Below are 11,289 nucleotides of genomic sequence, written 5' to 3' on the forward strand. Positions count from 1 at the left end.
TAGAAAATACAGTGTTATCCAAACTAAGGAAACAGATGTGAGCAGATATCAAGTGTGAAAAATCAGGACAGGGGGTGGAGGGTAATAGGAACCCATATTAAAAAAAAGCCCCAAATATCGGGACTGTCCCTATAAAATCAGGACATCTGGTCACTCTAGGTGCAAATAAAAATAAAATAAAATAATAATTAACAAAGTACCAAAATGCTAATGTAAACAGTGTCAGGATGAGCTCCACCCTGACACCTGGTGGTGAGGTGTGGCAAGTTGTGGAAAAGAACTTCAGGGGCCGATCTCATTTGCATAGGCACACCCACCCCGCCTAGAATGAGGCCATAGCTGCCCAAATGGTCACTTTGGCTGCTGTGGGATCCCCAGTGTCTCTGTTATTGGGGCAGGAAGAATAAATTGTTATTACCCTGATTATGGGAACTGTGCTTGGAACTCTACTTGGCCTTTTGTTATGATGGAGGGACTCACCATCAATTAAGTAGCACTCGCTAGGCAAGGGTCATGGGTTCCAAAACTCTGTGAATTAAGAGAGGCTGGGGACAAGTATTAATAATTGGTGGTATGTGCCCCTTGGTGAGGGCCTTACATGCTAATTGCATTTTCTCCCTTCTCCGCTGTAGAATATCAGAGCTATTTTTGATTCTATTAGGAGTCTAGTTACAGGCTGCTGAGCTCACTTGGGGCTAATGGTGCACTAGTATTAAGGCTCCCCTACTACGAGCTGAATTCACCGAAGAGCTGAACTGACTAAGAGCTGAAATCACTGAGCGTTGTGTTAAGTAGTGGGGGAGCCTGATGATATACTGTGGAGCCGTTTGCGGGACGGCTGGAGTGCCTTGTGGACCGGCTGGTGGAGCAGTTCCTGGGACGGCGGGAGCTGCTGGTGGGCCGCAGAGCAGAGCGGAGCTGAGCGAAGGAGTTCGTGGGGCGGCTGGTGAGCGGAGCGAAGGCCTATGGAGCTGTGGGGCGGTCAGCTTCAGATCATGTAAGGTGCCTCTTACCCCCACCCCCATTTCCACCCAGGTTGGGAAGTAAAGCTCTGCAGATAAACTTTCGAACTCTGGGGCTGCCTTGACCAGGACAGAGACTTTTGCGTCATTGGACTTTGGGTGATTTGGGGTTGCTGGACTCAAGAACCAAAGGGAAAGGACACGCCCCAATTTGCTTGGGGTGGGTTTTTTGCTCATGGGTTGTGTTATGAATCCTGTTGGTGGTGTTTCCCCAACATAATGCCACATTGTTTCTCTCTGTTATTAGAAGGCTTTTTGCTACACTCAGACTCCGAGCTTACGAGAGGGGAAGTATTGCCTCTTGGAGGTGCCCAGCAGGGGTGGTATAAATTTGTCACAGGTCACTGGGTGGGGGCTCGAGCCGGTTTGCATTGTGTTATTGGAATGGATCCCCTAGATATTGAACCCGGCCCTTGTTGCTGCCAACTCTGCCGGGCAGAAGGGTTACACTAAAAATAAAAGGGCTTACTTAAGTATAGTAAAACTAATAATTTTAACTCTTTTTAAGTCCTAAGGTCAAGCATGTAATATCCTTTTCAAGCAACAAAATATAATATGACTTTCAAGCAACAAAATGGTCACTATTGTTTTTTAAATCCTCACATAACTATTAAACGCTCGCCCCTTTTTCAATATAGCTGTATTCATAAGGTAAGAGCAATGTAAATTGCTGAACGTCAATTCAACTAGTACAATTAAAGTGGCAAAGGAATTAATATAAAACGGAATGAGCTTTGATTGAAAGATTTAAATAAAGGGTCACCAGCCTCATCAATTATTTAGTTTTTGGTTTGTTTTCTAACATGCATTGTTTTCATTCATTGTCCTGTAAGTGGAGCAGCATTCGTCTTGTCCTATACATGTGTTACGTGTTTGTGTGGGTCACATCATTATTTTTCTGCTTCTTCTTGCAACAATATCACCCGTAGCCCTGTTTCACAATTACCCTTCCTCTTCCGCGGGCGAGGGAAGCGGGCTCTGTTATTGTCTAGCTACCCCCTGTCTGATAATAACTCGTACCTGGCCATGGGTACCTCAGAGGAGCGCTCGGAGCTGTCAATAAGCTGGTGAAGCTACCATAAGAGGCTGATCTGAAATGTCACCCAGCCAAGACACGTCTGCTCACTCAGTTTCCTTTGAGAAATTACATTGTCTAGAGACAAACAGACACCAGCTCAACAGCAGGGAGACCGACATTTGCATTCACCTTTGCCTGGCCGTGTATCTGCCTTAAAATCTATTCTAGGCCTTACGGGCCACAGCAGAAATGTTAGACCCTCCTCAGCCAAAGTGGTGCTGGACATCGGACCTCTCAAAGGCAGTTGCTCTTATGGAGAAAACCTGTAACTTCTGCCGCGGTTCTGGTCCCGCCAAACCTTTCCATCAGGAGGTTACTACAAACAAAACCGAGCTATGGTACGCTCGACTCAGCCCAGGACGCGACTCTCTGCTGTGGTGTGCGCACGGAAACGCTTCGCCTCGCCTCGTCTGCACTTGCTTTTCCTGTCTAACTCGACGGGGTTCTGTCCCACCCTGGCAGAATTCCTCTCCTTCTGGAGGAAAACGAAGGAGAAAGAAGGAAATGTCCCTCCAAGAATTGAGTTTTTCATTTTCAACATCAAAAGTTTTTGATGGAAAAATTTGAGCGAGTTCCATCTGTGGCTGCATTTCAACGGGAGCTGGTTGCAGATGGCCTGAGATACTTCAAAAGGTTTTTTTCCCCTGCTGATAATAGCTCCTCTTAATTAATTAGCCTCTTACAGTTGGTATGGGTACTTCCACCTTTTCATGTTCTCTGTATGTATAAATATCTTCTGACTAGATGTTCCATTCTATACATCCGATGAAGTGAGCTGTAGCCCATGAAAGCTTATGCTCTAATAAATTTGTTAGTCTCTAAGGTGCCACAAGTCCTCCTGTTCTTTTTTCCCAGGGTAGGAATTCAAACCGGCACCTCCCAAACTGAGGGCACTGTTCCCAGCTCTGTTACAAAACCTCCCTCGCTGACCTTGGCCGGCAGTTTCCAAAGCAGCCTGCGATTTATGTTCCCCTTCTCTAGGGGTGCTGCCAGTGGCAGAAGAGGCAGGTGCTTGCTGTGACGGATGTAAACAGGCTTGGAAGGATAAGATTCTCATCGGTAAACATCGATCAACGTCGATTTCACCAGACACACCCAACCCAAGGAATAGATATTTGCAACAAAATCATAAAATTTTCCAACACTAAGAAAAATGCTTGTTGAGAACTAATGAGATTTTGATTTGAGGCTCTTTGCTTTGCCTATTCTGACCGGTGATGTTGACACTTTGTGCTTTAACAGTTAGAAAACTTTAACTTTTTGAATCTCAGCATCGACTGTCATTACATCATTATGGCCCCCGTCATTTCCCACAACTGTGAACATTTAAATGGATAAAAATAGAAAAAAAAAGCTTTAAAAACCTTTCAATATTGTCCACTGAAATTTAAAAAAAATAAAATTCGGCCAAGGCTAGATATAAAAAGATTCTTAATTGAGAATTGTCTCTGCTTTGTTTTATTCAGTGCAACAAAATAAAGGGGAAGCGAATCCAGGCGGGAGCCCAGAGCCCCTGGGCGGGGAGAGCAGCTGCAGAGAGGGGCAGACGCAAGCGGCAGGGACGTTATTGAGTGTGGCGTGGCCATTGCACGGGTGGGGATCAGGAGAGGGGCGGCAGGAGGTGGAGCCCAGCCAGGTCTGGGATGAGGAGCCCGGCTGGTCCCCGAGCTGTGCTGGCTGCTTTGCTGGGCACAGAAGGACTCGGTAGCACCTTCATGGCTGTTGCACCTACGTGAGGGTGGGGGGAAAGGAGGCCATCAAAGCTGGACTAGGACACAACGCCCTCCCCCGCCTCAGCTCTGCTCTTGGGAGACCCACCTCGGCCCTGCAATCCCACCATCTCCCCATCTGCTCTGCTCCCCCTGGCCTTTCTGGGTCAGACTGGCCTCCCCCTTTTCCTCTGCCCTGACACAAACTCACTGTGTGTCCTTGAGCAAGTCACTTGCACCCCTGATTTAGATCCCACCGATGACACCTGGATTAGTCCAGCCACTTTTAGCCCCCACCCTGCTCACCTAGCAAAGCAGCAGCTCACTGTTGGTGCCAGTGGTGGGATCTCTATGATGTTTTGTGGGGACTCAAGTCACCATGATGGGACTCAGGAAACCTAGGTTAAATTCCCAGCTCTGCCCCAGCCGCCCTGTGTGGCCTTGGACATGTTTCCTCATGAGAATCATAGAATCATAGAATATCAGGGTTGGAAGGGACCTCAGGAGGTCATCTAGTCCAACCCCCTGCTCAAAGCAGGACCAATCCCCAATTGTTGCCCCAGATCCCTAAATGGCCCCCTCAAGGATTGAACTCACAACCCTGGGTTTAGCAGGCCAATGCTCAAACCACTGAGCTATCCCTCCCCCCACAGACAGGGGCTGTGTCTCAGTTCCCCTATCTATGAAATGGGTAAAATGCTCCTTCTTTTGTCTGTTTAGATTGCAAGCTCTTAGTGACAGGCCTGTCCCAACGAGGGTCTCCAAACTCAGGCAGGGTCTGTGTAGCACCTGGCATCCCAGGGGCTCCCAATACTAATCCAGGCCCTACCACAAAGAGTTTACAGATTAAACTCAATCTAGGCAAAAGATGGGAGGAGGAACAGAGAGGGAAAGTCACTGGCCCTAGGTCACACAGGAGCCGATGCTGGGAATAGGACCCAGGTGTCCTGATCACCAGCCAATGTCTTTACTCAGCAGACCCCACAGCATCCTGTCCTATGGTAGGAATTGGGGACAGATGTGAGACCTGGAGTCTAAAGGCCTGTACTGAACCATATGCCAACCAGGGATGGACTCTGGCAACAACAAGTGGTAAGTGGTTTTCCCTGGGAATCTCTAGGGCAACATTAATGCAAATTCCCCACCTCTGCTTATTCCAGAACCAGCCTTGTGAAGCTATGCCATGAGGATGGGGCCCTTGTCTGCTGATCCCCGGGACATGAGACCAAGACAAAAGACCCCTGTTGGAGGAAGGAACGACTGAGCTAGTCATCGGGACTCTGGTGCTGAGTCTGTGACCACTATCAATGTGTAACCACAAGAAAACCCTAGGTGTCAACCCGCAAGACTAGGTGAATGAAGGTGCTGACTTAGGAAGCGCTGTGGGGTAGCTGACAACTGTGGGCTGTTCAAACCTCCTGCAAAGAGGCGTGGCACTGGGGGGGAGGGGGTTGCCGGGGCTATAGCCACTCCAAAATTTTCCATAGCCACGTCTCCTGGCGCAAAGGGCGGCCTGGTTCCCACCCTTACTTCTGCGCTGCTAGGGCGGTGGCGCTGCCTTCGGAGCTGGAGGTCCGGACAGCAGCGGCTGCTACCGGCCTCCCAGCCCTGAATGTGGACAATGTCCAGGGCTGGCCTTTCGGGACAATGGTGCTCTGGGGAAACAGGGCAGGGGTGACCCCTCCCCCGTTGGCTGAAGAGTGATGTGGGCAGGAAGAGCGGGGTGGGTGGTGCAGAGCTTCCTGCGGCTGGGGGGGTTTCCTGGAGGTGGGTCTGACCTGGCCCGGGAGCAGCCCGTGCTGGGGAAGAAGAAGGCAGGGGGTATATGTATAAAGCAGCCCTCCAATTTTCTGTCCGCCCCCCGCCCCACCGGGAAGAGGTTGTTGTCACCCCTGCCTTAGGGACAAAGGGCAAGCTGACGCCTCAGCCACGTGTCGACCCGGGGCAATGGGCCATTCGCTGCTAAGCGGCCGCTCTTTGGCCTTGTCGACACCACAAAATTTAGTCGGCAAAAGGCAGCTTTCGGCAGCAAAGCAGCAGAGGAGCAGGTGCAATGCCACGGTTTGGGCAGGAAAACTGCCGTCCCCCTTGACGAGAGGACTCGAGCTTTTTGCGGCCCAGTTAAAGCGACACAGTGTCAGCCCGTTATGCCGCCGTAACTGGCCTCCCCCAGGATCCCACAATGCCCTCCACGGCCGCTCCGTTCCCTGTTTGGATCTCAGCTGCCCTGCAGGCCTACGCCCTTCCCGGGGCTGCCGACACAATTGCCAGGCCCCTGAGCAAGGTGTGGGGGATGTGGCCCCTGGTCCCCGGACGGGGCGGGGTCTTGGGAAGAAGGGGTGCGGGAGCTAAGCGCGTCAGTGCGGCCCGACCTGCACCGCCCGGCGCTCCAGCGGCGACTGAAGGGGCCCAGGCTCCGGCCGCGGCAACTACCACAGAACTGGCAGGGGCAGCCAGGAGCCCTGGGCCTTTTAAATCTCCTGGTCCCGGGGCAGCTGCCCCTTTGGCCCTCCCCCCTGTCAGCAGCCCTGCGCGACAGGGGATGGGTCACTGGATGGCTCCCTGTTCTGTTCACTCCCTCTGGGGCACCGGGCACTGGCCACTGTCGGAAGACAGGACACGGGGCTAGAGGGACCTTGGGTCTGACCCAGTCTGGCCGTTCTTATGTTCTTATGACCCCTCTCCTTTCAAAGCTCCAGGAACTTCTGACAACAATGAAAGCAAATTTTAAACTCAGGTCCTGTAGACTGACATCTTCGGAGTAAATATGACAGTGATGCCCAGCTGGTTTTGCCAGTAAATTCAGATACTAACTGTGTATACCTGGGGGTTGGCAAATGCCCGTGAAATGGCTTAATTCCCCCTTGAACGGCTCTTTAACAGTTTCAGTGTTGTGCTAATAGGGCTGGCAGGTTGGAGGCTTTTTCACTTGTAAATTACTAGATCCTCTCCGGAGGAAGACTCGCCAGGCTGCAGGAGCCAGCGGTGGGAGCCTACGGGAAGGGTCAGACCAGGGATAGGAAGAGGTAGAAGGGTGGACAATAAGACCCAGGGGTGCCCCAAATTTTCGGGTGCACTATGCAGCCGTGTATCCTGCGTATGCCTAAGGAGGGCCCTGGCGTGAGGACACACTCTCCGTCAACACACATGCTGTTTCTGTCTCTCTCCCCCCACCACGCTCCCTGTCACATACTCCCCCCGCCTCCCCATTGAAAAGTGGCTGGCAATCTGCCCACGGAAGGATGGGATTGAGACAGCGGCATCCTGTGACGCGGTCCCAGCCCCACGAGGCACTGCAAACCCTTCCCAAAGCGCCCTGCACAGCGGGCTGGCTACCCTCCGTGCCCTGCTCCCTGTGGCCATGCGAGAGCTGCTAGCCACGGACACACGGAGTCCAGTCCAGCCGCACAACTTCTGTCGACAAACCTCAGTAGCGCAGACAAGGCCTTTGGCAGGAGATGGGGCAGGGGTGACAAACCTACCAGCAAGACTACATGCAAGTCGACAGGAAAGCGTGGCGTCCTCGTCCACACAGACACGAGAGAAGCCTCAGCAGGAGGATCCCAGCGAGGGCTGAGAGGAAGAGCCCGGCTAATCCTGTGCCAGCCGTCTCGCAGGCAGTGGTGCACACGTCCATGACCGGAACCACACTGTCCCCTGGGACGACATCAAATGCCTTCAGCAGCATGGCACAGTAGGACTTGCTGGTGCAACCCTGAAGGATGTCGAATGGGTCATCTCCACCTGCGTGTGTGTGGGGAGAAAGCAGGCGACTGGCATCGGGGAGCATCTCCACTGCGCAAGCTGGTGTGGGGCACAACGACCCCTGACAAGGGTGACAGGATTAAGGCAACAAGGCAACAAGGATTAAGGCAACTGCCCTAGCCTCATCTGCATCAAAGATGGGACAGGGAGGCATCTCCATGAGCAGACAGAATGGAGAACAGAGATTCCAAGGCAAGAACCGCAGGGAAGCCTGGGACAGGAAAAGCATGGCAGCACTGTATGATGGGGGAGCTCTGCTCCAGATGTTAACGAACCCACGCCTGCACACCCCCAGCTCAGCAGTTATCAGACCAATCCTAGTCATGAATCCTTGATTGATATCCAAAATACTGAAGCAGCCTAATTGCATTGCGAGCTCCCTGGAAGAAAACACCACCCATAGCCAAGAGTGATCAAGTCCTATTGTCTAGCCTAAAGAAAACCCTCTTTGTTTCCATTCTGTACGCTAATGGAGATGCCTTAATCTTGTCATCCTTGTCGGTAGGGGTTTGGGTATGTCTCCCACTGCCCTTCACTGCTCTCTGCAAGTCTTTTCTCTGATCAGTCCACTCAGACTTGCTCTGTTAATATGCATGTGTGTGTGTATCCAGTTCTGGGGCTGGAGGAACCCAGCCCTGGGGAACCGAGGCCCTGCAAGAGAGCTCCCTTGGGAAGGGACTTGCAGAAGGGAGAAGTAGGGCTCCGTATGCGAACACAAGTGATACAAGCAGTACATTGGTAGAATTACAGAACACCCCCCCGAAAGTAACCCTAATAAATGAGCGTACCCCAAAGTAATGGGCACATCTGGTAACGCTCTGGGATCAGCGCAGGACGTGTCCCCCGGAAGCTGTTATTCTCTTACCAAGGGTCTCAACTGATTGTGCTCTTGTAAATTCATCCTTCTTGCACCCCATTATTTGGCTAACCAAATCGGGTAATCTCCAAGTTCCAGGAATAAATCCAAGGATAAAACTTAAGCGGGGAGTGGGGGGGGGGGGGAACTTGGTTAACGCTGGGTTAAAGCTGCCTGGTGATAGGCCCTACCCTGGCAGAGCCTCGAGTTCAGCAAAACACAAACATCTGAAATACAGGAAATTGTGAGTTAAGGCAGGCGCCTGCACTGTCATCCCTGTCTGTGACCTCTTCCGTTGATTCTCCACAGCAGCCTGGAGACCCCTTCTCGCCTGCTGCCTTTTCACTGTAATGGACAGGTGTCATAAATATAAAGGGAAGGGTAAACCCCTTTGAAATCCCTCCTGGCCAGGGGAAAGCTCCTCTCACCTGTAAAGGGTTAAGAAGCTAAAGGTAACCTCGCTGGCACCTGACCAAAATGACCAATGAGGAGACAAGATACTTTCAAAAGCTGGGAGGAGGGAGAGAAACAAAGGGTCTGTGGGTCTGTCTATATGCTGGTTTCTGCCGGGGATAGACCAGGAATGGAGTCTTAGAACTTTTAGTAAGTAATCTAGCTGGGTATGTGTTAGATTATGATTTCTTTAAATGGCTGAGAAAAGAATTGTGCTGAATAGAATAACTATTTCTGTCTGTATCTTTTTTGTAACTTAAGGTTTTGCCTAGAGGGGTTCTCTATGTTTTTGAATCTAATTACCCTGTAAGATATCTACCATCCTGATTTTACAGGGGGGATTTCTTCATTTCTATTTACTTCTATTTTTTATTAAAAGTCTTCTTGTAAAAAACTGAATGCTTTTTCATTGTTCTCAGATCCAAGGGTCTGGGTCTGTAGTCACCTAGGCAAATTGGTGAGGCTTTTTACCAAACCTTGTCCAGGAAGTGGGGTGCAAGGTTTTGGGAAGTATTTTGGGGGGAAAGACGCATCCAAACAGCTCTTCCCCAGTAACCAGTATTAGTTTGGTGGTGGTAGCGGCCAGTCCAAGGACAACGGGTGGAATATTTTGTACCTTGGGGAAGTTTTGACCTAAGCTGGTAAAGATAAGCTTAGGAGGTTTTTCATGCAGGTCCCCACATCTGTACCCTAGAGTTCAGAGTGGGGGAGGAACCTTGACAACAGGGGCTCCCCGTCCTGCCCCTACGTACCCCAGACCCTGCCCATCTCCCCTGGCACATGGACAATTCACAGCTGCTTCATATCCTTTTTTCTGGGCGCTCAACACGTGAGCTTGGGAACCCACCTAACCCTCTACCTGCCAGCTCCCCTGGGCCCTGCTGCAAACACCATCCACCCAGTTCTGTATTGGCACGACGCAGATGGGACCCTCGTGGCATGGAGGGTTTGGGGGGACTCAGCCCAGAGCTCTTCATGTCACAATCACAGCCCCTAGAGTCATAGAATCCAAGGACTGGAAGGGACCTCGAGAGGTCAAGTCCAGTCCCCTGCACTCATGGCAGGACCAGCACCATCTAGAACATAGAGTCCAAGGCCAGAAGGGACCATTGGAACCATCTCAGACACCTCTCCCCCCGCCTCACTTCGGCCCCTCTGAATTAATTCCTTGAGAGGACTGTGACAAAGTGGGAATGTTCTTAATGTCTTCTCTGAATACTGTGTGGGTGCCTCAGTTTCCCCTATTCATTTCTCAAGCATCTAGGCGTGGGATAAGGGGGTGTGATTGTTGCAGAGCCCTAGAGGGAGATGTGATGGTTTCTGCACAGAGAATGGCCGACACCCTGTCTCCTGGCAACTGATGGCCTGGGCCCCTCCCCTGCAAGGTGTTGGAGAACAAAGAGATCAGGTGGACTCCTGGCCCACGAGGGAGACAAAGGCCAGAGGAGGGGCTGGGGGGAGTTTCAGTTTGGAGCTGGCAGGGAAAACAGAGGGAGGCCCAGCACCGGGGTCTGGGCTCCCTATCCCCCAAGATGGACCTGACTGAGGGGTCCTCTTTTCTGTACCTACAAGCTCTGTTTTAGACTGTGTTCCTGTCATCTAATAAACCTTCTCTTTCACTGGCTGGCTGAGAGTCACAGTGAATTGCAGGAAGTGCGGGGTGCAGGGCCCTGACTCCCCCATACTCCAAGACACTGACCTCTGAGAACAACATCCCATCTGGATTTAAAAATTGTTGGTGATGGAGAATCCACCGCGCCCCATGGTAAATTGTCCCAATGGTTATTACTCTCACCATTAAAAACTGACACCTTTGTTCCAGGCTGAATTTGTCCGTCTTCAACTTCCAGCCATTGGATGGTGTTAGATCTTCCTCGGCTTGGCTGAAGAGCCCGTGATCCAATATTTGTTCCCTTTGTCGGCGCTTATAAACTGGGATCAAGTCACCCTTTAATATCCTCTGTCAAATAGATGGAGGTTGGAAGAGACCTCAGGAGGTCATCTAGTCCAACTCCCTGCTCCAAGCAGAACCAACCCCAACTAAATCATCCCAGCCAGGGCTTTGTCAAGCCGGGCCTTAAAAGCCTCTAAGGATGGCAATTCCACCACCTCCCTAAGGAACCCATTCCAGTGTTTCACCACCCTCCTAGTGAAATAGTGTTTCCTAATATCCAACCTAGACCTCCCCCACTGCAACTTGAGACCACTGCTCCTCGGTCTGTCATCTGCCACCACTGAGAACAGCCAAGCTCCATCCTCTTTGGAACCCCTCTCAGGTAGTTGAAGGCTGCTACCAAATCCCCCCTCACTCTTCTCTTCTGCAGACTAAATAAGCCCAGTTTCCTCAGCCTCTCCTTGTAAGTCACGTAACTCTTCCAACAGGTTTCTCCACCATTTAGCACAACT

This window comes from Lepidochelys olivacea (assembly GCF_965140295.1).
Source record: "Lepidochelys olivacea isolate rLepOli2 genome assembly, chromosome: 24".
Taxonomy (NCBI): Eukaryota; Metazoa; Chordata; order Testudines; family Cheloniidae; genus Lepidochelys; species Lepidochelys olivacea.